The sequence below is a fragment of the Leopardus geoffroyi genome, chromosome C3, assembly GCF_018350155.1.
Source record: "Leopardus geoffroyi isolate Oge1 chromosome C3, O.geoffroyi_Oge1_pat1.0, whole genome shotgun sequence".
NCBI classification, from domain to species: Eukaryota; Metazoa; Chordata; class Mammalia; order Carnivora; family Felidae; genus Leopardus; species Leopardus geoffroyi.
Window position 1 is genome coordinate 41,865,557 of NC_059338.1, and position 26,240 is coordinate 41,891,796.

At 41.9% G+C, this 26,240-nt stretch overlaps 1 long non-coding RNA gene across 3 annotated transcripts in view; it reads right to left on the bottom strand.

The window, feature by feature from the left end:
• Positions 1-277: 277 nt before the first annotated feature.
• Positions 278-26,240, bottom strand: part of LOC123586467 — a 44,919-nt gene continuing 18,956 nt past the window's right edge. For 2 of the 3 annotated variants that reach the window (XR_006706811.1, XR_006706809.1), the window contains exons 2-4: positions 5,134-5,187; positions 4,451-4,572; positions 278-439 (exon numbers count right to left, since the gene is read on the bottom strand). This is a non-coding gene — a long non-coding RNA (uncharacterized LOC123586467). Of the gene's footprint in view, positions 440-4,450; positions 4,573-5,133; positions 5,188-17,881; positions 18,024-26,240 lie in introns of those variants that run through there. The other variant, XR_006706810.1, reaches the window with a different exon arrangement.

Consider the following 26,240-nt stretch of genomic DNA (forward strand, 5'->3'; position numbering starts at 1 on the left):
TAAGATGTGCTTGGTTAAAAATGTCCTAATGAGTACACTTATTATTCTGAATGTCACAGTAAGAAATAGAGGTTATACAGTGTAGAGTGAGATAAGCTTAGCTCTGAATCTACGTCATTACCCCCTCTTTATTGTTGTTGGTTGTTGTTTTTGTTGCTGGATTTTCTTTTCTTGAAAAAAAAAAAAAGTTATTGCACCTCACCCTGTTCTTCCAAATATTTGGGGGCACTTTAAGTTTAAAATTGACATTCTAAAATGCACAATAGAAGATAGAATATTTAGTAGGTATATCTTGACATGTGTTTATTAAAGCTGAAAAGACTTAGCAAATAAAAATATACCAAAATGTGAATTTCATATGCTGCATTTTCTTTCAGTTTGCATTCATCAAAATTGTTCATCCCATTGTTGTTGATATTATCCACAGCTGAGCATCATCCTGGAAGAAATCATGACTTTGATGAATTTTGTGGCATTTAAAAATGCTTGCAAGAGTTCATCAGACATTAGTAATAAAAAACCAGGAATGGTTTTTATCATCAAGAAAATCTGGTCAGGCAGATATAATCACATTAACCAGTTTTGTTTATATTACCTTAAAAAGAGAAAATAACATTCAAGTAGTTTTCAATGTGTCATTTTTTTCCAAAAACATCTTTATATTAAAAATTAAATTACCCGTTTATTTTTCTGATTGAAGCCTGATTATAAGTTTTTAACTTCCATCTCTTGAAATGTCAAATGACTGTGTATACCTTTAAGCCATTGTTTTGACTGTAGAATTAAACCTCTATTCCTGATCCCCCAGATGGGTCAAGCAAATAGTAACATCTATTTATTAGAATGCATCAAGTATTGCTCAGAAATAACAGCATGATAAACCTTAGTAACAGAGATTCCGTCACACAATTCATGTATGCACATCCATGTCACTGGCTATTATAATTGTCTGAATATTAATGTTCCTGCTTCTGATTTTTCTCATGATAGCAAGTTTTCTTTAATCAATTGTTTATTATTAACATTTTCAAATATACAGAAAAATTGTAAGAATAGTAAAGAATGACCCAACTGTCTATCCCCTGAATTCAACAATTGTTAACATTTTTCCATATTTGCTTTATCTATCTACCTACCTATAATTTTCTGATGAACCATTTGAAAACCAGTTACACATATCACGGTACTTCAAAACCTAAGTATTATCGTATGTATCTTCTAAAAATAAGAAAATGCTATTATAAAAGCATAATGCCATTCTCATACTTAAGAAAATTAACAAGTGACAACTAACATGTAGTCCTCTGTATTCAATTCTTCCTAGTTTTGCCAAAAAGGCTTTAAGTACACACATACATTCAAATCACTTAAAACTAAAATACATGGATATGTATGTATTATACATATATTAGCATATGAAAGCCAGAGCTCAGGTCCAAAAGGCTTTGTCAAAAAAAAATCAAAGCACTTTATAGTGAAGGTGAATAATCAACAAGAATTTATTGACAACTGACCACATGCTAATTACCATTTCTGATTCTATGAGTGTACAGGTATATAGAATCATCAAAGGCATTGAGCCTGGGGCATCTGGGTGGCTCAGTCTGTTAAATATCTGACTCTTGATTCTGACTCAGGTCATGATCTCACAGTTCTCGAATTCGAGAACTGCACTGATAACAGAGCCTGCTTCTGATTCTTTCTCTCCCTGTCTCTCTGCCCCCCCCCCCACCAGCTCACACACGCATTCTCCCTTTCTCTCTCTCAAAATAAATAAATACATAAATACATAAATAAATAAAATAAAACTTTTTTTTAAAAAAGGCATTGAACCGGGGCATCTGCTTGGCTCAATTGGTTGAGCATCCTACTTGGGCTCAGGTCATGATCTCGTGGTTCATTTCGTGAGTTCAAGCCCCACATCAGGCTCGCTGCTGTCAGCCAGCTTTGGGTCCTCTGTCCCCTTCTCTCTCTCTGCCCCTCCCCTGCTTACACTCTATCTCAAAAAGTAAATAAAATATTTGAAAAGAAAAAAAAAAAAGGCATTGAGCCTACATTTGTGCTTGGTAAAACCAAAAGCCTAACACATTAGCAAAAGTTCCTGAAATCTCTTTTTAATTGACATGTTTTGTAAATGATTCAAAGAATCTCAATTTCATATAAAATATCAAGAAGATGAAAATGAAGTCCACATGTAATATTTTATCTTAAATATGTAATTTGTCCTTTGCTAGCTTCTCCACAGTAAAATAACTTCCGTGTAATAGTCATCTTACATAGACCTTACTTTTCCCCTCCCCTGCTTACACTCTATCTCAAAAAGTAAATAAAATATTTGAAAAGGAAAAGAAAAAGGCATTGAGCCTACATTTGTGCTTGGTAAAACCAAAAGCCTAACACATTAGCAAAAGTTCCTGAAATCTCTTTTTAATTGACATGTTTTGTAAATGATTCAAAGAATCTCAATTTCATATAAAATATCAAGAAGATGAAAGTCTACATGAAGTCCACATGTAATATTTTATCTTAAATATGTAATCTGTCCTTTGCTAGCTTCTGCACAGCAAAATAGCTTCCGTGTAATAGTCATCTTACATAGACCTTACTTTTCAGAAGGGCATGTTATCAATCATAAGTGAAGGTACTATTTGAATTATTTGGGTTACATTGAGTTGTCATGCTCTTTTGTTTTTAATAGGAAGGCCTGTTTCATTTTTGTGTTTCTGTGCATGGTGCAGGGTGTTTTTTATGAAAAGACATACGACAGAGAAAGAAAGGATGAGAGAGAGAAGTCTTGAGTTGCACACAACCCCAAAAAGTGACTGGGGGACAGAAGAGGGGCACCCAAAACAGGGGTGAACCATTATATAATTAAGAACGAAATGATGTACTGCAGACTGTTACTGCTACAGGAATTTAGAAAAGAGGAATGCTAATAAAGACATCAGGAAGTTCCAGAACTTCATGGAGATGGCAGCTGAGCCTTGAGGGATGGTCAGATTTGAATAGGAAAAAAAGAGCAAGAAGGGCTTTGCAGATGAGTGAAACCATGTGACAAAAGCCATCAGAGCACACTTGCAAGAGAGTGGTTTGGGGTAAAGGGAATTGATTAGGAGGCAGGGAGGGAAAAAGGAGTTAGGGGTGAAGTGATAAAGCCATGGTAAAGCAAACCTCACAGTTCCCTAGGATAAAGGAATTGTCTATGCCTCCATTTGTACCCTGCTTTGTCCCAAAAGTAATCTTAGGTAGCTATGATAGTCATTGTAGAAGTGTAAGAGTAGAATTCTGGATTGAAGATGGGTGGTTAGATTGACTTAACTAAGGGAGTTAAGAATAGGAAAGAGAGAGATGGATGAATTTGACATTAAGTCAATGGCTACGTCCATCTATTAACATGATATTCTGTTGACTATGGTTTTCCATCTTTTTCCTTTGTCCCTTTGTTCATCATAATATTCTTGGAACTTCACTGCTGAGTATTGACTAGAATAAAATCACATTGAAATCATATCATATTGAAATATTTCATAGTTATCCAAAGCATTTATTACAACTGAGTAATTAAAATAAACGTATTCTAGTATCTTCCTACTAAAGCCTTACAATCTATCTGGAGCCCAACCTTGGTCTCCCTGACAGATCCACCCTGACAGGTGCACACCCAAAAGAATTCCCTTTAGGGGGCACCATCCAACCATCTGAGAACTCTCCCCCATTAACACTAAAGGTGTTGACTAGTTAGTTAGTAGAAATGGACACGAAGAATTTGCTGCTGATTTCAATCAGAACAGGATAGGTTATGTGGCAGTAATAAAAAAACCTAAGCTTCAATGTCTTAATCCTATAAATCTGTGATTTCACCCACACTCTGTTTCTCTGCTCATCAGTGTCATCAAGAGAGCCATCCTGAGAGGACTCACCTTGACACTTACTTCCACAACCTCTAAAGCAGCAAAATAGGAGAATGTAACAAACTGTGCACTGGTTCTGAAAGGTTTCAGTAAGGAATGACGTCACTTCTGTACCCATTTCATCAGCCAAAGTAAGTTAAATGGTCATACCTAACTTGAAAGGGGGCAGAGAAATACAGTCCTACTATGTTCTTAGAAAGAGATGAATGCCAGACTATTTGTGAATATCTCAAATGACATTCACTATCTTACTGGTTGTTTTTTTTTTTTTTCTTTTCTTCTTCTTCCCTACCTTTTGTGAAAACATACTATTAAATGAAAAAAAAAAAAAAAACCCTGCCAGGTAAGGTCACTTGCTGAATGATAAGAGATGTGCTGTTGCCTCGTACATTATTCCTTTGAAAGTTCATTCTATGTAGTATTTGATAGTATTATAATATAATTTCTGCAAATATTGCCCAATCCAGAGACCATCTGTAGTTTATGGAAAATATTAACTATAGTGAACATAATTGCACTGAGTCGCATGTCCACAGTACCTTCCTTTTTTTCCATGGAAACCAGGAGACGTTTTGCAATTTATCAACAAGTGTGCTGCCAGATTAGAATTGAAGGCTTGCATCCAACTCATTGCGCTTGTCCAGGCATGGTCCAATTATTCCTAATGTATGGAAGAAATAGCTATGTATTTCCCACTGTGCCTTTTAAACTTCAGCAGGTGGCTGAGTATTGGGCAGTGTGTTACATTGTCACCTTCCAGGAGGGGCAGTTGAAGATTTCCAGTTTTCAATATGGGAATGACAAGCATGCCTCAGCAGTTTGGAGGAATTAGTTATCTGATACCTTATAATACGTTAAGGCCATTGGCCTTGACATAGAAAGAGCTTTGCACATGCTTGCCACCTACCTGGGGTGTATTTACTTATTTTCTACTTTTAAAACGATTTCCTGCTTTGTTTTGCATTTTGCCACCTGCCCATTTTTAATTTTTCTACCTTGGAATTCCTTTTAAACATTTTTACATGTTGATGAAAAAGGTCATAGGTAGAGATTAGTAAGATCACACTTTGAGTTGTGTTTCCAGAAGAGCAGAAGTTAGGTTTGTCTTGTTTGCCACCGAACCATCGTCTGGGATGGTTCCTCACACATGGGGCTCAATAAATACTACTGGATTAATAAACAAAGGAACAACAGAGAGATAGAGAAGACATTATTGGCTTACCTGCATGGTAGCTCTCTTTCTTTTGACCAGTTGCAAAAATTGTAAGGTGCTGGACTGGAATGAGAGATGGAGAGAATTTCTCAGTATTAAACTAAGCTAATAAGTCCACAGTTTTACTCTCCAATTATTTTAGTTGCTAGATTGTTTTCATCTCCCATTACTCCCTAATCATAGTCAACTTCTCAGCCAAACTGAACCACTGACTTTTCTCCAAATGGTCATGCTCCTCATTGAATTGTGTCCCTCCTCCAAAAGATACATTGAGATCCGAACCTCCAAAGCCTCAGAATGTGACCTTATTTGAACTTGGGGTGGTGACAGATATCACTGGTTAAGATGAGTTCATACTGGAGTAGGCCTGGCCCCTACTCCAGTATGACTGGTGTCCTTGAAGGATGGTCATATGGACACAAAGACATACAAATAGCATATTGTGTGACAAGTAAGGAAGGCAGAAAACTTGAGTGATGAGGCTACAAGCCAAGGAATGCTTGGAAACCAGCAGAAGCTGAAAGAGGTGAGGAAGAATTCCCCTCTGCAGGTTTCAGAGGGAGCATGACCCTACGATCTTGATTTTGGACTTGTATCATCCAGAACTGAGGCAATAAATTTTTATTGTTTTAAGCCACCCAGTTTGTGGTACTTTGCTACAGCAGCCACAAGAAAATGAATATAATCCTCATTCACAGAGGCTTTGTTTCTTCCACCTGCTCTTCACCCACACTGTCCATCTTGAGACCCTCCTTAATATCTCTTCTTGAGTAAAATCTCTAAATCATCTCCGAAATATTAGATGGGCTGGCTCCCCTCACCTCCTGTAGCACCTATGTCTATCATGGAGCAAACAGTGATGAGCAAGGAGAAAAGTCTGGAGACACTGCTCTGAAAGTATCCAGGTTAGAAGACATAAAATGAAGTAAATGAGTAAATTAAGGGGAAAGCAGATCGGTCACTGAGACCTGGAAGGAAAACAAGGGGGTAGGCCAAGAGTACAGAGAGCTTGTACACAAAATATTTTGAAAGGCAAAGTTGAAGTTCCGGAAGGGCTGCATTGCCGAGGCGAGCAGACACCATCCCGGGTTCCCTGGCAGAGAGGGGTCCTCCTCGCTAATGATACTATTCTGAGAAACTGCTTGCAGTTGAAATAAAGGCAGAGCCACATATGGCTCGGTTCAGAGAAGGTCTGAGAAGGAGCTTAGGGAGGGTTGTGCCAAAAAAATGAGGTCATGAGATAAAGATTTTGAGTTACAGATAAAAAGCAAACCCATTTTAAATGCACTTTTGATACAAAAAATAAAAAAGAAATAAGGCAAAAGAACACAGGCAGGACAGGAGGGAGGGAGGGGGGTCCTTCTGGGTATGCTTGTTATTTCTCTCGTGGCCTTTTCGGTCAAGTCAATTAGATAATAAATTATGCATAACCATCGCTACTGGCATTAAAAAACACTTGCAGTGAGAAATGATGGATGTTCTGGTGACCCACGTAAATTTGCTCAGGGTCAGAACAATTGTTACAGCCTGTTGCTTAAATTTTTCTCCTGGTCCCTGCGGTCACCTCCTGGACCTGGCTACAGGAGGGAGTGACTGTTGGGTAGAATCAACACATATCTCTAGTGCAGTGCTTATCGCTTGACGTTTTAGTCATCTTTGTTGAAAAAGCAATAAGTAGCAATCAATTCATTGAGAGTGCGTTAAAGAGACAAAACAGATACACACACCGGGATGGATGGGGATGGGGAGAAATGAGAAGAGGCCATTTTATGGAGGGAAGGAGCTAGAAGCAAGCTGGGGGGCAAGCCACCAGGTGTGGGGTGGGAGTGGGGGGGAGCACATGTGCTTCACCATCAGGCAGACTCCGAGTGCCAGCAAATTGGGCCTTCAGAACATTTGGGCAGGAGAAACATTTGACAGTTCAGAACAATCTTTTTTTTTTTTTTTTGTAATTTTTTTTAATGTTTATTTATTTTTGAGACAGAGAGAGACAGAGTATGAACGGGGGAGAGTCAGAGAGAGAGAGAGGGAGACACAGAATCCGAAACAGCCTCCAGGCTCTGAGCTGTCAGCACAGAGCCCGACGCGGGGCTCCAACTCACAGACCGTGAGATCATGACCTGAGCAGAAGTCGGATGCTTAACCGACTGAGCCACCCAGGTGCCCCTCAGAAAAGTCTTTTTAATAACCATCATCTAATGTGTTGGCATTTATATTTATTTCCTGGTTTATAACTTTAACATTATGGTTTATATATTTTTTCCCTGCTTGGAGTGTTAAAGGTCTTAGTGAGGCTATAGGTATCTGAGGCAGATGAAAACCTGGATTCTGTCCAGAGGAGTGAAGGGGTTGGAAGCCAGCACAATTGGTTCCAAAGTGAAGGACAAAAGCTTGGGGACAGAACCAGACTGGGGAGGAGGAAGCTGGTAGGAAGGGTGTGGTCACTGATAGGAAAGCTAGGAATAACAAACGAGTAGCAAAGTGAGCGCGTGAGGGATGGATGGTCTGGAGAAATTCTGGAAACTTACAGCAGATGCTTGCAAATGGCAGTGAAGCCACTTGCGTGGGTGAACAGGAGTTATTTAAAGAGATAGGAAATGATGAGTGGCGGCAGTTCAGCTATTGCCCTTGACAGGGCTGCTTACTGTCAAGAGGACGTCATGGGCAATGTGGGGAGGCTCAACAGTACCGTGGGAAGGAGTTAGAGCTTAAGAATAGCCTGCCCGAGGCAAAGGAAACCTGTGTGTGTAAGGGGACTGCCGTGAAGGCTAGCCAGTGGGTAAGGGCTATGGCCTCTGGTGGCCGGGGCGATTATCTGAGGGGTCCCAAGAATTATGGGAGAGTCACTGCCATGGTGAGCACAACATGACAGCAGTTGTGAGCCATCCTAGAAGGCCTTCCCCATTTGGAGCCAAACCATTTTTGTGCTATTCCTCATTTGCATGCTGTCTGTCCCTGAGGCTGGCGACCTGGGGAAACCTTCCTGTGGCACAGAGGAGAGAAAGGAGTGCCTGGAGTTAAAACCGACACTCAGAGATGCTGGCTGTGCAAATTTAGTGGGTCCAGATTAACTAGAATGTGCTAGAGCCACTCCAGGTGAGTCAGCTTGACCTAACTTAATCAGTAAGTGATAGCAGAGGGCCCAAGAAAGACTTCATTCATATCAGCTCTTGGCTCTGGGTTGGTTAGTTCAATAACTAGAGGTGTTTCCCGATTTCTTCCAGGGGCAGTTACGCATGTATTAGTGTAACCTGGACGTTATCAAGCCTGCTTCCCTTCTGAGGCTGCTCTTTCCTTTGATACTCACTGTGGCATTACTACGCTCCTTAATGAATCCACCACCTCTGGCTGTGAACTCCAGCTTCCTGCTCGGTCCTTGCTGCTTGCTTTCTACCTTCCCACTGGAGGTAGCCAAATGACCTGTCTCCTTTCTGTTGCTAAACACCACTAACACAAAGCAGTTGCACATAACAGAGTTTTCTGAAGAGGCTGTGGCGGATGAGGGCAGACAGAGCTATTAGAGCCTGGGGCAGGAAATCATTTCAAATGCAACATTAGCCATCATTATTCCTAGAATTGCATTGGCCATTCCCTCCACAAGGAATTTCTCTCTGGGTCCCTCCTTGGCACTCTCAGGGTGCCCCAAAGCCAGGGTTTGCTTAAAAAAGAGATCATGAAATATGCCATCCTTCTGTTCCATCCCATATACAGATGGCACTACCATTTACTAAATGCCAGGGACTTCACCCACCGTTTACATGATCTCATTTAATACTCCCAACAACACTGCAGGAGACACATTTATTTTACAGATGAGGAAACGGAGGCTCAGAAACAGTAACCTGGCCAGGGACACATAGCTGAGATTTGAACACAGGTCCATGCTCTACACTGAGGCATTTGCTGCCTCCTTGCATAGCCGGATTGTGCACATAGCCTTAGGCCGTCAGAATTCAAATCTATTACTCGCCCCTTAACTCAGCAAAGCTTTCTGTGGAGTCAGGTAAAAATTTCCCTCACATTTTTGTCCATGCAATTGAATCCTTTCCCCAACAGCTCTCTCCCAACAACAACACTCCCTCTCCTGAGATAAGTTCACATCCACTCTGATCTCCTTTCCACTCCATTGTCCCCCCTCACTGCTCTTCTAGATAACTTTCTGCTGTCTCTACTCCCCTCCTCCCAATTTCTCTGCTTCGTCAGCTCTTCTACAGAAAAGCCTCATTTAATACCAGGAACTTGGATCCATTTTCCCCACTTCCTTCTCGAAGCAGGTGAACCCAGCCCCATAGAAAAGGCAACAACAGGATCTTTAACTCTTACACGGAATCTCCCAGGTGTTTTCTTGGTGGCCCTAGGAGAGGACTCTTCCTAACCTGAAACTGTATCTTCTTCCTCTTATTTCCTTAGCCTTCTTGGAGCTGAGCTTGGCCCTCCGTTAAGCCAGGACACTCAGCCTGCCTGAATCTTCGTGGCTCTTTAATTATGTCCTTGCCACTGGTTGGGATAACAGCCACAGATAAGGGAGCACACATTCAAATGGAGTTATGATGAAAACACTGAGGTTCCCCTCCCTGACCTTGCTCTGAAACACTGTAACAACACGAATCCACAGTCCAACAGACACCTTAAATCAGGCAATGGTGAAAACCAAGGACTCTGCCACCCAAACTAAATCTATACTCCTCCAAGCACCGAGAGATTTGGATTCGTGAACCAATCAAGAGATTACTTTGAGTACTTGTTTGGTATGAGGCACACTATCAGGGCAATTTTTCTTAAACAAAAGAAAGGAATGGAAGAAAGATACACTTCACTGATGAAATTTACAGCCCATCTCCAGAGGTAGGAAATAAAAAGAGAATTATCCATACCAGAGAGGATACGCTGTATATGTGTCCTGCAAACAGTGAGGACTACAAAAGCTCAGAGGAGGCACACAGCACTGCTCTACCTGGGAAAGAAAGACAAGTTGAGCCAGAGATGATGCTTGCAGGCACGTAGCCTTCCTCAGCAGGCCAGGAGGGGCAAGGGCATCGTGAGAAGCACATGAGCAGAGATGCGGGGGCTGGAATGTGCATGATGTGTTCAAGGGACAATGAGTCATCCCCTTGGCTTTCTTTACAGCTGCTACATAATAGTGGGCACCTAACAGGTTATTATTTCTTTTTCTTTTCTTAAAAACTGCAAAAATAAAGCGAGACCCAAATTCTCAGTATAGAAAATATGCCTGTGATGTCAGTGCCCAGTGACGCTGAGGAGGTGAGAATTCCTGAGCCTGGTACGAACTTGAACCTCGACAAAATTCTCACCCTTGCTTGCTGGAAACTCCATTTATTTAATGCTGTTGTACAGAAGTCTGTTCTTTGGAAATCCTGAAAATAACCTGGTCAAACCTTACCTCAATTACTAAGCACAGTGTCAGCAGCCAGTTTGCTTTGTCATAATTGATCACCAACTTTTATGCTGTTTTAAAATCCTTTAAAGCTATTTGGAGCCAGGAAATGTCTCTGAGGAAACTAATCCTGGTAACATTACCTACACAAATGGCTTTGTGACGGTACATTGGCAGTTGCTGTGGGGGTGGGGTGTGTTTTAAGGTGCAGTGCCCTCCTGCATTTGGGATCCTGCATTTGGGATCCTGCATTTGGGAATTTCTGGGTATGTGTTAAAGGTGGCGAGGTAGTTCCACCTCCAAGATGTTCAGTGGGAAGATTTTTTGCTTTTCTGGTATTTTCTACTGAAAATGTTGTTGTTTTTCACAGTGTTTTCTATTGAGGAATATTAGCTGCCTCTAACCCAAAACTTATGGGAAGTTCTTCTTTATGTATCATCTTTTAAAAATAATTTGTGACCCACCCCCCTTTCTGAAATGGTGACTATACATTTCCAGTGTGTTTAGAAAGGAGAGTAATTGTCACTTCATGATTTTAGCAAAACAAATGTTACCAAAGTGCTGAAGGAACAACCACTTGAGACATTGTGTTCTCTTAGTCACAGGCACATACTAGGAAAAATTCAACTAAGCCTCACTCCGGGGGTATTAAAATAGCCCTTTTCGCAGCTCAGAATCACATTTCAAAGGGTGCCTAGGTGCAAAGCTAGGCCAAGTATAACCTAGCCCCAAGATAGTGCCAGGAGTAATACGTTGTTTTCCATTTTGTTTTAAACAACAGCATGCAGCACGGAGATGGGAGCATGCAGAGAACTAGCAGGGAGCCACTGAGCAGCAGGGAGCTGGGTGACCTTGAGTAGGTCACCTAACCTTGTCTGGGCATCTGCATTTAGAAAATGAGGGGGAATTGGGGCGCCTGGGTGGCGCAGTCGGTTAAGCGTCCGACTTCAGCCAGGTCACGATCTCGCGGTCCGTGAGTTCGAGCCCCGCGTCAGGCTCTGGGCTGATGGCTCAGAGCCTGGAGCCTGTTTCCGATTCTGTGTCTCCCTCTCTCTCTGCCCCTCCCCCGTTCATGCTCTGTCTCTCTCTGTCCCAAAAATAAATAAACGTTGAAAAAAAAAAATTAAAAAGAAAATGAGGGGGAATGCCCATTGTGCTTAATGCATAATGACCAAATAAGAAAATATAAGCAAAAGCATTTTGTAAATGGCAGGTCTTTCCTACAGTACTTGAGGGAATCATTAGAGATGGCTATTTGGGGGAATGAGATAGGTGCAAAGCTTCTTTTCAAAAAAAGTTTCATACCTTCCATCTTATGTGATTTAAGTTTAGCGATTACAGGTTCAGTAATTAATACCCTAAGAAAATACTGTTATACTATCACTGTGTCTTCTAAATGAACCATCTCTCTTTTCACTGCCATTTGCAATTTTCTCTATGGAAGAAAGGTGTTTAAAAGACAAATTACCTGGAAGATAATGGGGTAAGATTTTTCTAAGCATCTTCTGTCCAGAGACAAAAGGCTTTTTCAGCTATTCTCAAGTACACCAGTTGAACACTGATTTATTTGACAATGTAATACATTTTTTTTTCAAGTAAAGTAAGGAAAGGGGGCGTTCCAGCAGATCCGATGGAGGGAGGTGTTGAGGGAAACGTGTAAGAGAAGGAGAAAAGAATATTGAGGGAGCAGACCAGAAGTACCAGGCAACCATACAGGATATCTTCAGAACTGAAATTCAATAAACCAGACTGCCCCCGAGTCAAAGGGAGCAAGTCCCCATCTGCCCGTGAAGGTGTCTGGGCTCCCACTGGCCCCTCCTTTCTTCCCCACTGCTCTTTTCTTTTTTGAAAGCTTATCAATAAGAATGTGGCAGGGGCGCCTGGGTGGCTCAGTCGGTTAAGCGCCTGACTTCTGCTCAAGTCATGATCTCGCGGTCCATGAGTTTGAGCCCCGCGTGGGGCTCTGTGCTGACAGCTCAGAGCCTGGAGGCTGTTTCGGATTCTGTGTCTCCCTCTCTCTGACCCTCCCCCGTTCATGCTCTGTCTCTGTCTCAAAAATAAATAAACGTTAAAAAAAAATAAATAAGAATGCGGCAGAGCACTTTTCCAAGAGGGCCATGATCTGTCATTCAAAAAGAGAGAGAGCCCTTCAAGGGAAAGTCATACACTAATCTCCCAATGACCAGCTTTGCTGCCTGAAGCATGATTGCTGTCCCCCACTTGGATCTTATTCTTAGAGCTGGACTGTTGTTTTTTTTTTTTTTTTTTGTGAGAGAGAGAGCGAGTGAGCACTTCGGCATACAAACAGGTGAGGCTGAGGGAGGGAGAGAGAAGAGAGAGAATCTTTTTTTTTTTTTTTTTTTTAATTTTTTTTTCAACAACCTGGCTGAAGTCGGACGCTTAACCGACTGTGCCACCCAGGCGCCCCGAGAAGAGAGAGAATCTTAAGCAGACTCCACACTCAGTACAGAACCCGATGTGGGGCTCAATCCCATAATCAACGAGATCATGACCTGAGCCCAAATCAAGACTCAGCCACCCAGGCGCCCCAAAGAGCTTGACTTCTCTTTTTCATTTGAGGTAAAATTATTAGGGGAGCTGATCCAAATACATTAGCAACCCTTACTAAATGTGTATCATTTGTCAGCCACTTTTCAATACTACTTAATGTGTTGCCTGTCGGATCAGATGGGGGCACCGACTGGGTGGAAGCCGGTGGTGCTGGCAGTGAAAGGACTCACCCAGGGCACAACAAAGGAGATGGATGTTTACTGAATATACCATAAGGGAGCAGCGGGCACAAGAGCAGAGGAGAGGCCGTTAGCAACGATGACACAGTTGGTGGGGGCTGTTTTATAGGAGGGAAGATGAGGAGGTATGGCGACTTACGGAATTTTCCCTTTTTCCGTAACTGTGCCTGGTTATAAGTAACCCATTGGTTAGTTAGGGACTGTGGATATTTTGAGGTGGGTCGCCTGATGGGCCTGTCTGTGGTTAGGGTCACTTTTGGGCCCTTCTGCCTTGATCGAGTTTCCATGACACAAGCCTGTGTGTCAGTGGATTCCTATATTTCATGAGCAAGCTCCAATAAAGCTTGCAGGGGAGGAGGGAGTTAATTGATGATATTTATTGAAAGTTTCAAAGGTTGCTTCCTATAAATACAACCTGAGCACAACTGAGTGTCTCTTCTAAAATTAGTTTCTTTTTTTTTTAATGTTTTTTTTTTAATTTATTTTTGAGAGAGGGAGAGAGAGAGACAGACAGACAGACAGACAGAGTGTGAACAAGGGAGGGGCAGAGAGAGAGGGAGACCCAAAATCCAAAGCAGGCTCCAGGATCTGAGCTGTCAGCACAGAGCCAGACGCGGGGCTTGAACCCATAAACTGTAAGGTCACGACCTGAGCTGAAGTCGGTTGCTTAACGTACTGAGCCACCCAGGTGCCCTTAAAATTACTTTCTTAAACAAACAAATTAATTCCTCTGCTTGCCAGGTCAGCTGACCAAAACCACAATGGAAGTAACATAGGAAAATATCACTGAGGATAAAGCTTTTATGGTCAAATAAAATAAAAATATCAGTTTACTAATGTATTTTTTTAATTAAAAAAAGTTTTAATGTTTATTTCTTTTTGAAAGAGAGAGTGAGAGCAAGGGAGGGGCAGGGAGAGAGGGAGACACAGAATCCGAAGCAGGCTCCAGGCTCTGACCTGTCAGCACAGAGCCCAACGTGGGGCTCAAACCCATGAACTGTGAGATCATGACCTGAGCCAAAGTTGGATGCTTGACCGACTGAGCCACCCAGGTGCCCCAAGGTATATTTTTTTAAGAGAGAGAGAGATAGAGAAAGAGAGCATGAGCTGGAGAGAGGGGCAGAGAGAAAGAGAATCCCAAGCAGGCCCCATGCAGAAATCAATAGTCAGATGCTCAACCAACTGAGCCGCCCCCCAGTTCACTGATGTATTTATCTGACAGATACTTGTCAACACTGTGGGGGACAAATGAAGTATAGGTATTTCTGTACTCTAGGAACTTACAATCCAGTTGGGAGAAAAAGTGTACGATAATTGTACTTTAAATATATTCACTACCAAAAAAAAAATGAAAAAAAAAAAGAAAAAGAAAAGGTTTAAGGGGCACCTGGATGGCTCAGTCATTTAAGCACCCAACTCTTGGTCTCGGCTCAGGTCGTGATCTCAAGGTTCTCTGACAGTGCAGAACCTGCTTGGGATTCTCTCTCTTCCCCTCTCTCCGCCCCTCTCCTGCTCACCTGCATTCTCTCTCTCTCTCTCAAAATAAATAAATAAACATTAAAAAAATAACAAAAAATAAAATTTAAAAAGCATCAGATGCATGTTCCATTAAGAAATAAGTGGCCATTGGGGTGCCTGGGTGGCTCAGTGGGTTAAGCGTCCGACTTCAGCTCAGGTCACGATCTCGCGGTCCGTGAGTTCGAGCCCCGCGTCAGGCTCTGGGCTGATGGCTCAGAGCCTGGAGCCTGCTTCTGATTCTGTGTCTCCCTCTCTCTCTGTCCCTCCTCCACTCATGCTCTGTCTCTCTATGTCTCAAAAATAAATAAACGTTAAAAAAAAAAATTAAAAAAAAAAAAGAAATAAGTGGCCATAAACATATTTAAAATATTCAAATTCACTAGAAATCCAAATGCAAAATAACGAATTCTCACCTATCAAATTGGTAAACATTTTTATAATATTCAGAGAAATGAGCATTCTTTTACCCATGAGAGGAATGTAAACTGGTACCACTTCTTTAGTGGAAAATCTGGGAACAAGAATCAAAAGCCTTGAAGTAGTCCCATCTTTCTCTACTAGAGTTTTTATCCTTAAGAAATAAGCATTATAATTTTTAACAGGTAAAAACTGGAAACAATCAAAATGTTCAACAATATAACACCGATTAAATTATTGCATATTCAGCAATAAAATGTCTACAGAAGTAAAACATGATGTTTTTTTAAAAAGTCATGTCCAGAGGCACCTGGGTGGCTCAGTCAGTTAAGCGTCCAACTTCAGCTCAGGTCATAATCTCATAGTTCGTGGGGTCAAGCCCCGCGTTAGGCTCTGTACTGATGGCTCAAAGCCTGGAGCCTGCTTCAGATTCTGTGTCTCTTCTCTCTCTCTGCCCCTCCCCTGTTCATGCTCTGTCGCTCTCTTTCAAAAATAAATACACATTTAAAAAAATGTTTTTAAGTCATGTTCACAACACAGTGCAAAAAACCTGATTAAAAACTGTAGTGTAAATTCAGTTTAGTTTAAAATATACACATATATTTATATATTTTTTATTATATATCAAATAATTAACAATGGTTATTTCTATGCCTTTCTAAAATATCCAAATTGTACATTGTGTTCATGTATACTTTTGCAATTAGGAATAAAAGCAACTAATTCCTTTTTTAAAAACAGAAATGTGTGGGGCGCCTGGGTGGCGCAGTCGGTTAAGCGTCCGACTTCAGCCAGGTCACGATCTCGCGGTCTGTGAGTTCGAGCCCCGCGTCAGGCTCTGGGCTGATAGCTCAGAGCCTGGAGCCTGTTTCTGATTCTGTGTCTCCCTCTCTCTCTGCCCCTCCCCCGTTCATGCTCTGTCTCTCTCTGTCCCAAAAATAAATAAACGTTGAAAAAAAAAAAATTAAAAAAAAAAAAAAAAACAGAAATGTGAAGGTCAAACACTCTGTGAAAGCCCTTTTGATTTAAACATTTACATAGGTGATGTCTTTGACATTCCAGTCTTCCTCAACTTGACCAGGCATCATAACATCATGTCTCAAATATTAAGGATGAAAAATACTACTGTAGTTAACTATTTACTGAGTGCTTACTCTGTGTCAGGCAGTGTATTAAGAAATCTATATGTACCATTGCATTTAATCCTCACAACTACCTTCTGAGATAGAAATTATTATTATTCCCAGTTTACAGATGAAGAAACTGAGGCTTAATGAGACAATAAGAGGACACCTAGCTAGTAGGTGGAAGGGATGGCATTTGAACCCTGGCAATTTGGCTTTAAAGCCTACATTCTTTATATCTACACATATATTCTTACTTTCTCCTTTGCAAGAACTGGAAAGGCCCATCCAATTTATTATTTGGTATTTGCTGGGTAGATGGCATATTAGTCTTGTTAAATAGAAGATTGTGGAATTTGATATGAATTACTTGGGATTTTGCCCTCGGGGCAACTAAAGACACCACTCCCTGCCTAAACTCAGCAGCTAGTGACAGAGCTGGAGGCTAAGCCTAAGAGCTTGCCCTAGAGTTTGCATCCTCTCCCAGCCATGGCAGGATGCCTCTTGGGGGTCTGCCCTAGTCCCCATTTCTTGAGAGTATCAGGAAGAAAGAGGAGATGTTTCCCACTGTGATTCAGTCTGGTCCCCAAGTATCTCCTCCGCCAACTGGCAAGTATCCGTCTCGGGCATGAGGCTTGGCCGGAGCCCCCCCGTGACTCCCATGGCATTTCTAAGCGTTCAGGACACTTATGCACCCACTTTTCTACTCCCCCAACTCCTTCTGATTCCAATCTTCCTCCCATCAGATATGTCACTTTATTACTGTTATAAATCCAGCCCACATCCAGGAATCTCAGAAATTGCACTATCTGGTGAGGCGGGGAAATTTGTTCTTGAGGATAATGGTCATGGTAAGAAAATATTGATGTTTAAAATCAGAAGCTAAAAAATCACACAGATTTCCAAAGGAGGAAGTCCTAATGGTTTTCTGAATGCACAAATAATAGCTTGTGAGAAGCTTTTAAAGAGCTTTCCTCTAAGTCTAAAGGCTCAAGGTTGTTTTTTTTTGTTTTTTTTTTTTTTTTTTTGAGGTTTCTTAATGGAATCTAAACACTTCATTGTGTTCACCAGAGCAGCAAATTGAATGTAAAGTGGCAGCAGACCCTAAAAGGGAGGCTGGTGACTTGGAGCACAATTTGCATGAAATACATTCTTTTTTTTTTTTTTTTTATGGTATTTAAATGCTCCTATGAGACATTGAGTTTGACTTCTTGTATGGTTTCCTTTTTCACTGCAGGTCACCCTAGTGGGGTCGGTCCGTCCTGCCGCCTCCCAAACGTCACACCCAAGTCGCCACTTGGGGGCACTCTAACGCCTCCTTCTCTTCCCATCGCCATTTTTCCCTCCTACCTTTACACAGGGTTGACCCTGTTTCTGGGGCCTTTTATAACATAATGGTCATCACTAGCCTCAGCAGTTTCTTAAAAAGAAACAAAGGAACACATCCTTAACATATTGAAAAATAATACATTATATAATTTTTCAAGGAGCATTTAGGAGGACTACCCCTCAAAAGAATCTCCTAGGATAGGTAGGGCGGATACTATGATCACCTTCTTTTAGAACAGACACTTTGGCTTACGGAGATAGAGTCAATGTTTAAACCTTGAACGTTTCTGAAGCCAGAGTTTCTTTGCTTCTTCGGCCAGGCCTCTTTCCTGCAATCATTCTGACATAAGATCCAGCCTTATTTTGAAGGAAGATCATCTTTTAATGAAGACATCAAAGCAATAATCAGCCATAAGAATAATACAATAGAAAAAGAAAGTCACATAATCACATTTCTCTTCCAGTATTTACTCGTAAAATGATTTCGATCTCAAAGAAGAAAAAATTGCAATCCCTCTTCAAAGTTGAATATAAATTCACTTAAACATGGAATAGACAGCTTGCCCAGATCTCTTCCCCACCCTTCCATCCACACTAGGCAATTTAATTAATGGGCGAACAGCCTGATGGTGGATTTTTCTGATAGAGTAGCATGAACGACCCACCCTTGCACAGTTCCTTGGCACACCACTCTGGCTGCATTACAGAAACAGAACAGAGTCGTATGGTTCCTGGAAAGTAATTGTTTGGCAGGGCTCTAGCCTCGGGCAAAATCCACATAGAAAAAGTGCTCAGGTGGCCCTCTCTGGTGCCAGGGGCAGGGTGGATGGCAGAGGGTGGGCGTTGACTGTGTGTGATGGTGTGAGGTCCTGAGGGGGGTGGAGGATGGGAGGACACAGCCAGGGAATATAGAGAAACCCGAAAAACAAGGCTCTAAATCATTGTTGCTTCTCTGCTCCTGTAACCCGCTCATTTAGCCATCAAGTGTATACTCAGTATCTGTTGCTTGCTCAGCACTGAACAAAGAGTTTTGCCTAAGTGAACACAAGAGACCAACTTTTAGAGGCACCTGGGTGGCTCAGTCGGTTGAGTGTCAGACTTCTGCTCAGGTCATGATCTCAAGGTTCATGAGTTCAAGTCCCACATCGGGCTTGCTGCTATCAGCAAGGAGCCGGCTTCTTCTCTCTCCCTTCCTGGCTTGTGCTCCCCCCAAAATAAATAAATAAACATTTAAAAACAGGGAGAGAGACCAACTTTTAAAGGGTATAAAAAAACAAGTTCATGCCTTTGATCAGCTTTCAGTTCAGATGAGGAAATTGTTTCCCAAGAAGTTATTTAACAAATATTTTGAGCTTCTACTCTGCAGTGGGGGTGTCTGACAGGCCTCAAGGCTCCACTTTGAAATGCTGATACATTCCAGTGTAAAGAACCAGCTTTTAGAGCCCACTAACTGACAAGGTCAATGTTATACAGACATGCAGAAGATTGCTCTTAAAATTACCCCCAAGACTGTGGTCATGTTAAAGTGTGAATCAACAAAAAAACATTTCAAAGAACTTGCTGGACATCTTTCCAGGATGTTTTCAAAGGAGTGGGGAGAAGAGCAAACTCCCATCTCAGACTTGAGCTGATCAGGTCCGGGAGCCCTCCCTCTACCTTCATTTCCATGTCACTACAAAGATGAGCCTCAAACATGGTCAGCATAGTGTGACCTGCTTAACAGAAACGATCTCAGCGCCGTGGTTGTGGATTCCAGGCCCCTGTCCACTCTCGGCAAGTGGCAACAGAGACCCTTCTGTGGGTATTTTCAAAGGTCTTAGGATCTCCCTTTTATATGAAAATGTCTTTTGGAAACCAGAGGCTGCTGCCTGTGATCTCACACTGCACACACCCATAGTAGAACGTCAGGCTCTTAGTTCAGACAGGAGCCGGTCAGGCACTTGGCCAGTGTTCAGCCTGTTCCCTGCTCCTCCTGGTCCTCTGAGCTGGGACCTTAGGGTGCTACACCAGTGAATGCTTGACTGTTTCTACCTTTCTGCAAATGACTTTTGCCATGTGATGCAATGATTATGGCAGGATATTGAAGAAGCAGCTGCCACTAATGGAGGAAAGGGCAAGCCTCTCAAGAGTGCTTCTGTTCCCACAAGGCGACACCAGCATTGCCTACCAGCTTTCCATGCAAACCAGCACCCAGATGTCCATTCAGCTTGTCCAAAAAGCCTTCAAAAAGGCTCTCTGCAAAAGAAAGGTCTGCACAGAACAAAACATGCCCCGGTCTCAGCCTGTCCCTAGCTTTGATTTGGGGCAAGGTTTAGTTTTCATATTCACAAACCCAAAGAGTAAGACCCATGATTTCTAAGGTCCTTTCCAGCTTTAACTTTCTATGTATGTAAAAGCCAAAGGGGAAAAAAAATCAGGCAGTAGTCGTTAAGATTCACCGCCCTGCGATCAAAAAGAATGAAATATTGCCATTTGCAACAACGTGGATGGAACCAGAGTGTGTTATGCTAAGTGAAATAAGTCAGTCAGAGAAAGACAAACATCAGATGATTTCACTCATGTGTGGAATTTGAGAAACTCAACAGATGAACATAGGGGAAGGGAAGGAAAGATAAGGAAAAAAGAGAGAGAGAGGCAAACCATAAGAGACTTTTAAATCCAGAGAACAAATTGAGGGTGGCTGGAGGGGTGGTGGGTGGGGGGATGGGCTAAATGGGTGAGGGGCATTAAGGAAGGCACTTGCTGTGGGGTGCCTGGGAGTTATGTGTAAGTGACGAATCGCTAAATTCTATCCCTGAAATCATTATGCTATATGTTAACTAACTTGGATTTAAATTTTTAAAAAAGGGAAAAAAAGAAAAATATGCAGATAAATATCACATTAAAAAAAAGAAAAAGAAAAAGATTCACCACCCCTGTGGCTGAACCAAATAGCTTTTCTAAAGTTTATTTTAATTTTTATTTAAAATGTTATAAAATTTGTTCAAAATTAATCATTTAATTAACAATTAGTACAGAACAGCAAAATAATTAGTGGTTGGTATACACGCAATAACCCTGAACTCTGAGTCAAAAGACCTGAGTTTCAAGCCATCAGAGAGGCACCATGCTCTGCCCAAGGGAAAAAAATCATGATTTGGGAGCTGAGCTCAAATTCTAGCTCCATCACTTTCTAGCTGTGAAACTTTGTGCCAGTTACTTAACCTTTCAGGGTCTGTTATTTCATCCGTAAATGGGAATAAGCAATATATCACCAGATTGTAGTTTAATATATAGAAATATAGGGGCGCCTGGATGGCTCAGTCTGTTGGGCATCTGACTTCGGCTCAGGTCAAGTTCATGGGTTTGAGCCCCACATCAACCCCTGGGCTAACAGCGCCGATTCTGTCTCCCTCTGCTTCATATTCTGTCTCCCTCTCTCTCTGCCCCTCCCCCACTTGCACTCTCTCTCTCAAAAAACAAAAACAAAAAAAGATTTAGAAATATAAAGCTTAAGATTTATTAAGCTCTTGGCACATGGTAGGAATTCAGTTAATATTGGTTTATGTAAATGGCTTTTCTAAGATCTCTTAGGGAAGAAAACTAACATATTTTGAGTTCTAGCTTTGTGGTAGCAAATTCCATGACTTCAACATGTAGTCCGGATGAAGTGGATACTGTTGTCCGAATTTCAGCCTAAATTCACTTCCCCCGATGTAAAATGGGTGTAATATCTTTCCTACTCAATCCAAAAAAATTCTTACGAAGATTAGACTAATTTAATGTGAGACTTGCAAATTGTTGATATTTATATAAGTGGGAATATCCTAGCTATTGCTTTATTAAACACTCTTTACAGTAATGTTCAATCACCCAACATGCATGTATTCAGATCCTACCATTTGGCCATTGATTCAGAACATAGTCTCTGTTCTCAGTGCTCTTATAACCAGGGGCACCAAAATAACACCCAGGAAACTAATGAGAGTAGTTAGGAACAGCTGAGTTGTCACTGCAGTAGAAAGCAGTTAAAAGAGAATGATATGATTTAAAAGATAAATAAATTTAAGGTGAAGAGATGGAGAAAAGGGAAGACACTTCATATAAAGGAACGAGCATGAAAATAGGAAGCCTTTGAAGAGATTAGGATTCTCATCCTTGTAATTTACAGGAACATTAAGTATTGAATCTTTCATGCAGCAAACATCTATTGAGCATCTATTATGTGCTAGGCACTATTTTAAGTGTTGGATATATGGAGTGAACAAATTAGAAGGTGGTTCCCTTGAGGAGCTTATATTCTAGTAGGTGAGACAGATTAAATAAAATAAATAAATTATACAGAATGTAAAGTGATGAGCACTTCAGAGAAATCAGAGTGGAGCAGGGTGGGGGGATCAAGAGCGACAGGAGTGAGGTCATAGGTGGCAACAGAAAGTAGAGAGATCAGACTAGGTTTCATTGAGAAGGTAACACTTGAGCACAAGCCTGACGGAGGAGGAATAAGTCAAGGAGATACACAGGGAAAGAGCTCAGGCAGAAGGAACAGTGAACAGTTATAGCAGTGGTTCTCAAACTGTGATCCCCACCCAGACCAGCAACATTAACATTGTCTGGGAATTTGCTAGAAACACACATTTTCAGTCTCCATCAGAAACTCTGGTTCAGCCCAGCAATCCCCCTTCAGGGGACTCTGATGTTCCCTAAAATTTAAGAGCCACTGAGCTATAAAATAAAGGTCTAGTTGGCGTGTGCCAAGCCTGTGTCAGTCTTGTGCAAGGCCAGCATGGCTAGAGCGAACTAAGTAAGAGGGAGAGAAATAGTAGGTGACATCTAAAGAGAGAATGACACCGAGAGGTGGGGGTGAGAACGGGAGAGATCCTGTAAACTCTTGTTAGCCATTGTAAGGACTTTGGTTTTCACTCTGAGTGAAGTGTGGAGACATTTCAAGATTGTGACTAGCAGTGACACCATGTGTTTTGAAAGCATCCTTCTGGCTGCCGTTAATGATAGATTGTAGGGGTGCCTGGGTGGCTCAGTCGGTTGAATGTCTGACTCTTGATTTCCACTTGGGAATTGGTCGGATCGGCCCTGCATTGGGCTCTGTGCTGGAGCCACAGAGTCTGCTTGAGGTTTTCTCTCTCCCTCTTTCTCTGTCCCTCCTCAGCTTGTGCCCTCTTTCTCCCTCAAAATAAAAAAATATATATATAAGCTTTAAAAAAAAGAATAGATTGTAGAGGGGTGCCTGGGTGCCTCAGTCAGTTGAGCATCCAACTCTTGGTTTCCACTCAGGTTGTGGTCACAGGGTCATGGCATCAAGCCATATGTTGGGCTAGGTGTGGAGCCTGTTTGGGATTCTCTCTCTCCCTCTGTCTCTCTCCCTCTGCCCTTTTCCCCAGCTTGTGCTCTCTATCTCTCTAAAAATATAATAATAATAATTTTAAAAAGAATATATTGTAGACGGGTGAAAGTGGAAGACTTTTTTTCAGGAATGCAGGGAACAGATAATAAAGAGTGGCTTGGATTAAGATGGTAGTGGTAAAGATGGAGACAGGAAGTGGAATCTGAATATATTTTGAAGGTAGAGCCAAGGGATTTCCTGGCAGAGTGGTTGTAGGGAATGAGAGAAAGAAAGATATTGAGGACGTTTCTGGCTTGAGCCACCGGAAAGTTGAGTTGCCATCAACTGAGATGGGAAAGGTGCAGTGGAAGCAGGTTTGTGAGGAGAGGCAGGGAGGTGGGGGTGGCGCCTCAATAGGAAGTTGAGTTTGGGACATGTCTGAGATGTCCATCCAACCTCCAAATGGAGATGTGGAGTGAGCAGTTGGATCTATGAGCCTATATTGAGTTGAATCAACTCGTCATCATTCTGAGTTACATGGGGAACCAATGGCTACCAGCAGCATTAAGAACTGATTCTGCTCACTTCAAATCAAGAGTGATACCAGAGTTCTTAGTCTTTTCGCTACTTGTTTCTTTATAGTCCACATATCCAAAAGAGCAGTTTCTTTTCTTGACTAGCTAAAAGCCCTCCAGGCTCAGGTCAAGGGACTTTCACCCCCAGAAAGGTCTTGGCTTTGGAGAAATGGAAGCAGTGGGGGTACTTAGCTCTCCAGACTTTTGGTTAAAATCAATTGAATGATCTCATGCTAGATTTTGCCTTTTTATCTGAAGTTCTACCTATGTGGCAATTTAGAGAGGTTCTCCACCCCCCCCCAAAGGGAAAAAATATATGGTAGCATTAGCTCAGGGTACATGACAAGAAGCTCCAATCATAGAGTAGGAGAAAGTGTATGTTATAAAGGAGCCAAACACCTCACTATAATTAACTGTTTTATCAGCTGCTTTGAAAACATATCATTGAGAATTTCCAAAAGAAAAAGAATTGGGTTTCCCAGCTGAGACTGTTTGGAACCTGGTCGCCGGGGTTTCCATAAACTAAACTATCATTAACATTTTCACCACTGAAGGGGGTCATTAGGTGTGCAAGCCCATTTGATTTAAATTCCTATTTATTTTTGGTTGTGGATCTCTATATAGATTTGTGTCCCTAAGGCAGAAAATAAGATAATGACATTTATGGATCTTAAACATGTATTTTCTCAAAGGTCCACATGGATAGAGAAACTAGGGTTGCAATAAGGGGTAGACATTACATCCAAATATTTTGCCTAAATGGCTCCTTGTTCTATTTCCCAGTTCACGAAAAATGACCTGGACTGTCCCAAAGGAGCAATTCTTCCCTTTTATTTACCCACCTGCCACAAAGCAGCGTTCAGCTCTATGTGGACAGATACAACAAAGGGGAGTGGGCTCGGAAAGGTCCAGGATTGCTTGCCCACAAGGCAGTCCTACAGGGAAAACACTAGGTTCAGAGAGCAGTACCTTCAAGGTGATACAGGCCTGCTGTTGTATCAGGTCCTCTGGTTTTAACTGAGGCCAGATGAAAGAGAATTACACTCAGAGGAATTGTCCTATGCTGATCGGTGCCACCCTGGTTTTAGGCATTCACTTAACATCTGCCAGCTTAGTTCTCAGATAGGCCCTGGGATTCTCATTTAAGCAGGGATCTGAACTTGGACTGCCTCATCTCTACTTTGGCTTCCTGGACTAGTAGAATCTAGTGTCCAGCCATGTCTTTCCCCAGCACCAAATTTGGCCTGTCCTTGACTTCATCTTCACAGTCTCCCAGTGGTCAGGTCTCTTGTGACTCCCTGACCCTGACCCACCTCAAGCCCAGAGTTTTCTCTCTGCTTAGGCCCATCTTTCATGGTGCTCCTACCTGTGAGCTACACTGTATCCTCATTTTTTCAAGGTCAGACTCCGGAGTCCCTTTAGTGTAGAAAGCAGTATTTAATAACGAGGGCCCTCCAAGTTTTGCAATACAGCCTATGGTCCCATTTCAGGAATAAGAAACCAAAATTATTATAGTCCCACTTACTCACAGGAGCATTGAGAAAGCCTCCCCAGGCTAAGTCATTCCAGCCAGTCTTCTACCCCCACTACTGGTGATGAGTCACTGAGGCTGCCGCCAGGGATGTGACATTTGGCGACCATGCACTGTGACTTAAGGCACAGGATCGGGATGGGAGAGAGAAAGAAATAGACCAGTCCAGGACAAGGGATTAGAGGGTCACCAGTACTCTACTTCCCTTCTGAGACCCTCTAAAATGTTTGTGGCAGCAGAAACATCCCCTTTACATTATTTTACATTTGGAGGTGGAGAAGAACATTCAGCTAGTCTTCGAAGTGTTTTGCACCCACCTCTGCTCCCTCAGGTGACACCCTCACAAGCTCTGTGAACTCTTTAGATAACCTTCCCCCAACCAAACAAGGCAGTGCTTTCTTCTTATTTCACCAGCACCTAAAACTCTCCTAAAGCAGTCATCTTTTAAAAATGAAATAATTACATTTAAATCACTTAGAACAATGGCTGGCACATAGTAAGCGTTGAATATGTGCTAGCTCTAATTATTATTTTTGTCTCTGGTCTGCAGATGAATCCGGTGCCACTGGCCTCTTCAGATGCCAGTATCTTAATGCCCCCCTTCGGCCCCCACCACACATATGCACAGCCAGATCTCATCTCAGTGAAAACAAAAAACCCAAACAATAGCAACAACAAAAAACAACCCCAAGCGTTATAATTAGATAGGTCAAGGTGTGCTATTTAGGTGGCTTTTTAAAAATAAGCCCCAAACAAAACCACTCAGGGACGTGGAAATTAATTTCAAACGCTTACATGATAAGCGAATGTAATATGGAGACCTTGTTTGGGTCCTGATTCAAATCAACTGACTATAAAAAGACTCTTTAGAGACAATAAGGGAAACTTAATTACAGACTGGGTATGCATGATACCAAAGTAGTGTTGTTAATTTTGGTAGGTGTGGTAATAGCATTGTGGTTATCTTTTCTTTTTTTAAGTCAATATTTTGAGAGATTCAGAGGTGAAATAATATGATGTCTGGTATTTGCTTTAAAGTACTTCAACAAATAGGGGTGCCTGGCTGGCTCGGTCAGTGCTACATAAGACTTGTGATCTTAGGGGGCGCCTAGGTGGCTCAGTCGACTGAGTGACCGACTCCGGCTCAGGTCATGATC